Source organism: Pimephales promelas, chromosome 8 (genome assembly GCF_988280905.1).
Source record: "Pimephales promelas chromosome 8, fPimPro1.hap1.1, whole genome shotgun sequence".
In the NCBI taxonomy this organism is placed as follows: Eukaryota; Metazoa; Chordata; class Actinopteri; order Cypriniformes; family Leuciscidae; genus Pimephales; species Pimephales promelas.
The window spans coordinates 22757392-22763391 of NC_142776.1; positions in this window are offsets into that span (position 1 = coordinate 22757392).

A 6000-nucleotide genomic window follows, 5' to 3' on the forward strand; every position below is an offset into this window, starting at 1 on the left:
CAGCTACGTCTTGAGTCTTTGCTTAACGTTACACCTGACTACAACCATTTAGGTGAGCTATCCGGTTCATTCTAAGTAAAAGCGTTTCAAGCCGGCAGTCAGTCGGGAAGAGGTGAGACCAGGACTGCGACTGGCAACCATATTACGACCCCTGCTGACTCTCAGCGGTTTGAGGGAAACCAGTTTGCCAGGAGGATAGTCTCTCTTCCTGTGGTCCCGAAACAGAGGAGAAGGAAGACTTCCTACGTGACAGATTCGGTGGTCCCGAGTCCGGTGGTCCCGGTTCCGGTGGTCCAGTTCCGGGGGTCCTGAGTCTGGTGGTTCGGAGACGGAGGAGGAGGAGAAAGACCTCCTCAATGACTGTTCCGGTGGCTCCTAACCCAGAGGCTATTCCGGAGGTGCAGCCCGCTGTCGTCCCAGAGACCATCCCAGAATTCCCCACCATCAGTCCTGCCACGGCCAAGAAGGCTGTTTTCATCTTTTATGCACTAGTGAGCATGGAGGAGACATGTCACTTCTGGCCAGCCGGAGACTGTTCACGTCACGTCTGGCTAGCCGGAGATTGTTCACGTCACGCCTGCCCAGCCGGAGACTGCTCACGTTACGTCTGGCCAGCCGGAGACGGATCAGAAGATGCCCATTCAGGAGAGCACTTACTGAATATCTTGCTCAGATCCTGGAGATGCCCTTGTCTGCTGATCCTGAGCCGGAGCCAGTGTCTGCTGTTCCTGAGCCAGTGTCTTTGTTCCTGAGCCAGTGTTGTCTGTTCCTGTGCTAGTGTCGTCTGTTCCTGAGCCAGTGTCATCTGTTCCTGTTGTTGTTCCTGAGCCTGTGTCAGTGTCTGTTCCTGAGCCTGTTCCGGTGTCTGTTTCTCCACCGTGGCCGCCTGAGGGGCCGTCTGGGGTCGTCTCCACCGCAGACACCCAAAGGGTCATCTCCACCATGGCCGCCCGAGGGGTCGTTTCCGCCGTGGCCGCCCGACAGGCCGTCTGGGGTTGTCTCCGCTGTGGCCACCCGAGGGGTCGTCTCCGCTGTGGCCACCCGAGGGGTCGTCTCCACCATGGCCGCCCAAGGGGTCGTCTCCGCCATGGCCACCCGAGGGGTCGTCTCTACCATGGCCGCCCAAGGGGTCTCCGCCGTGGCCGCCTGATGGGTTGTCTCCGCCGTGGCCACCCAAGGGGTCGTCTCCGCCGTGGCCGCCCGAAGGGTCTTCAACACCCTGGCCGCCAGATGGACTACCTGCCTCGCCCTGGCCCCCCAATGGACTTTCTGTTTCGCCCTGGCCGTTGGCTAAGCTGTCACCCCTTGTTCCTGTTTCCCTTCATGGACCTGGCCCACCATCCTCTTTCCCCTCTTTCCCATCATCCTGTTTGTCACTCATTGATTATTGCACACAGCTGTTTCCAGTTTGTTTCTGTGATTGTCGTCGAGTCCTTCCCTGCGTCCCAATTCGCTTACTTATACTACGTCCTAAGAGTATGTACTCTTTTTGTGAAGAAAAGTACATACTTTTGAGTGTGTAACAAAAGAGTAGGCAAGCTTTGGGACGTACTATCACGTCATCTTTAACGGACAGCTCTGTCGCATGCTGCATGCATCCTGTCACCATAAACTGCCCTGTCAATCATCTCGTCACAGTTAAAATCTTCCATTCAATCTAATTTGATTTCCTACCGCATCGGAGCACGTGAATCTGCCAATCGTGGGTCTTTAATGCGGATACTTTCCTCGTGTTTTGCTATTTCAATATAATGATGCATTTAAAAAGTAATGGCTAACGTATCCTTACAAAAGTTCACAATGCTGCTGCAGATGCAATATAATGTGGAGAATATTGAATAAATTATTTTCGTTAGGTTGGATAGTGATAATTAATCACTCAAACCTCTTTATCTAAACCTCTAACCGCGGGACTCGCGCTACCTCCGTGTCTGTAGTTTTTTAACACTTTTTACTTGTGTTTGTAGTTCTCTAACCGAATCCTCGTCCAACCCGCAATGGGTTGTGGGCAATATCTAACACAGTCTCATCCCAAAAAGTCATAAAACTGACGTTTTGGGACGTATTTTGACCATTCGTCAATATCCACCTTTTTAGGGCCCCCTTAAACGTCGGTAGATTGCGATCCTGGGCCGTCATACAACTGACGCTTTACCTTTAACGTCAGTTAGGTGACGGGTTAGGTTTAGGGATAGGTTTAGGTATAGAGTTAGGATCCCATAACCTCATCTACCGATGTTTAAGGGGGCCCTAAAAAGGCGAATATTGACGTATGGTCAAAAGACGTCCCAAAACGTCAGTTATATGACGTCTTGGGATGAGACCGGGTTGCAATATCAGCCGTTAGAGTGTGCATCGATCTCATAAAGAAATGGACAGAACGATCTCATTGGAACTCCATTGACTACGTACTGTAGTTGTGACAAAGGCAACCCGTCTGTCTTCTAGTGCTGTGGCATGAGAAATCTGAATCATTCCCTTCCAAAACATGCAGAGGCGGAGAGTGTGAATAGGAGCTGTCCATGAGTTAGGAGAAGGAGACAATTTTGCTAGGTATTCTGATTAATTATTTTGTCATTTTGCCTCCACGTTTCCCCAATTGCGCGCAAGCTTCTTCTCCTGTCCATACGGTAATCTCTCTACTGTGCGACAGAGAGTGGGTATGATGCAATCGTTAGCCTACTTTCACTAAAACTGCTTCTATGGGGCCATAACATAAGCTACAAGGTAATGGATCATTTTATACATTGTCGTGTTTCTTTATAAATAAATGAAGGACAAATGGGTGGGGTCTTCAAACGCCTCAGATGTAAAGTTATTTGCTGTCAAAGTGATGCCAAAATGAATGGGAGTCAATGGGAATGCTAACGCAAGTGAAGTTCGGCTACAAGATGGCAGCTCCCGCGAGGCTTCAACTTCCGGTCGATGGATTACCCCCTTGATCGATCTACACTTCGGATTCTGACCGGAAAAAGTAGACCATCCAGGTATCTTTGAAACACTCATTTCAACATACTACGGTTTGGGACGCACTAATTCTATTTTCGAATACTATTTAGGACGGATAGTATGCGAATTGGGACGCAGCACTTGTTTGATGTCGCAGGCAGGACTTCGGAGTTCTGTTCATGTCTGGTTTCTTGTTTTTGGACTGCTTTGTATGGATTTTGAAACTTTGCCTGGCTGACCACGATTTGGATTACCCCAATAAACAACACTCCACTTGGATCTATATCTTTTGTGTGTCGTGACAGACAGTCACACAGTCCCTTCACCAAGCCAATCCTTTTCATTCTTTCTATCTTTTCAAAAATGCATTTGACCATGAAAACAAAACAAAAATGTGAAGAATTGCATGAGTAGTTGATCATGATTGGTCTCGTCGGACAAAATGACCCACACAGCACACCAACGTAATCACATTTTTGATACTTCACAAATATATCCACTAGGTGTCAGTATACACACAATAATGAACATCGTGTCCCCTATTTATGCTCATCCAGTGAGTGACCATAGGATAGCGGTTTGGAAAAGGATTTTAGAATGAATATTGTATCCAATATCTTAATATATTTTATTATCTTGATGTTACAACCACAGCAAATTTGGCAGATTGACAGGGTATTTAAAGTTGAATTAGCCTATAGTAGGCAAGGCCTGGGTCATGTGCAGTGATTTTCCTGTCCCAAATATTAATTTACTCATGTCACATATTTATAATAATTGTAGATTTAAGTATTCTTTACCATTTAAACAGACATTAAAAAAGATAAGCATATAACAGACATTAAAAAAAAACAAAAAACATTTTTGTCACAGTGTTCACTGTGTTAGTTAATTTGCCCAGCTGTGTCTTGTTTCACTTATCTGTTCCTCTGTATTTAAGCCCTGTTCAGTCTTTGTGAGTTCTTGATGTTGTGATGTTTGGTGTTGATTGTTCGGCTCCTGAGTCCTGTTCCTGGTTTAAGTCTTTGTATTGGGTTTTTTAGTTTAGTTAATGAAGTGTGCTGCATGTGGATCCTGCTTCCTCCTCGTTCCTGTCAGCGCGTAACAATTTTGTATTTTACACAATTTTAATTGATGTTTGCATTCAATTATATCATGTCCTCAGTGCACAGTTCTGCAAGAAATAAACCATGAAATGACAAAAAAAAAATCAAAATATTTTTAAATTATGTTCGACTAGGCTAAATTTTCTTAGCGTGTGAAAATATAGCTCTTTTTCTTAAAATTTTCTTCAATTACTGTGTCCTGTCATCTTTCACCCTTGTGTACTTTTTTTAGCCTTCCAAATCCTGCAAATTTCTTTGAGACCATTTTCAAGAAGTGACTTAATTTCTTTTACCTGCTGGAATTCAACAGTACAAACTGAGGTAAGCTTCAACTTTCACTCCTATTTTTTTTTTTTTTTTTTTTTTAGTTTTTGAAATGTTATCCTGCTTGTCCCATTATTAAAGTTCAACCCTTGTAGGATATGTTATGGAGAATGTTTGTCCTATCAAAAAAAATAAAATAAAATAAAAAAAATGTAAAAACAAATCAGACATAGTTATAAAAGTTATGTTCATCTGTAGAAGGTTATCTAGCTAAATGTTGATCACTCAAAGAGCTAGCTTAGCTCAGAATTTTCGGAATGTGAAACATATTCTATTAATCAAAAATTATTTTTGCTTGTTCAAGAAGAAAAAAAATCTAAGATGGCATATACTATCTAAGAAAAGCTCATTATTATTTAATATTTACATTATTAACATGTTGTGATAACTACATTATGTCCCTGACAGGGTGGAATATTTTCAGAATCTACCAATAATTATTATTAAAGAGTCCATGAGCTTGACCAATATGTATCCCTAATAGTTAAACATGTCACTATTTTGGTTAAAAGGCTAAACACTTATGTTTAGACCCACTAAGGGTCTAAAACACCCTTTTTACCAACACTTATGAAGCCAAAATGTCACCACATACCAGGAATGACCCACCTAACAAACACAAGAGACATTGCATCACGAATGAGAGACATGTTGTTACAATAAGGACATTTAGAATGGATGTTTTCTTGAATATACAAAAACAGACTGTGTAAACATATAGTATGACTAAATTTACATCTTACCAGCTTTTATATATTGAAATATTCACCAGAGCTTGTTTTCAAGTAATTAAACACAGTGCACAGTTTGGACTTGTTGTTTACCTACCTCACACAAACTTGCGTCATTAGAACTCAGTGTTAATATTTCATTTTCTAATACTAAAAACCCATAACAGGTGCAGGCATGATAGGCCTACATGATTTTATGAGAGTTTGTCAGTCCTGCTGATCTGCAGCTTAACTGCTGGATCTCAGCTCTCTCACTAATGAGATCTGCTCTGAGTGATGTAGAACTGCTGCTTGAGAAAATGAAACACAATTTTATACACATTACTGGATTATTATTATTATTCCTGTGTCAGCAATGAGTCATTTAAATCTTGCCAGCGTCATACACACCATAGTGAGTAATACAACTTCAATAACTCTAATGGACATTGTGAGTGGACATTCTGTACTTAAAAAGTCTTCATTTCGTTCAGAAGATATTACAAAGGAAACCAATAAAAGGAAAATGCACTTTGCATAATTGTTTGATCATGTAGGCTATCACCATGACACTGAAAGATTTATGCATTTTCAAATGCCTAAATCTGGTATTAAGCAGACACAATGAAGGCGAAAGTCCATTGAACTGTTACAATATAAACTAACAATTTAATCAAACAAGTCAATCATTCAAATAATGTATCATTATTAACCCCATTTACACGTGACAAGCCTACCTGAGAATTACAAGGTGATGTTTTGTAGAACTCAGATCAGATATCCAGAGCAGAAATCTGAAGGTGCTTCTAATGGAAATTGATTACAGGACGTGACTTTGATGGGTGTAGATTGTAGCTCTTAACAATTTGCCAATTCAAGGTCAGATGAGAAATGACATGAGAATAATTTCT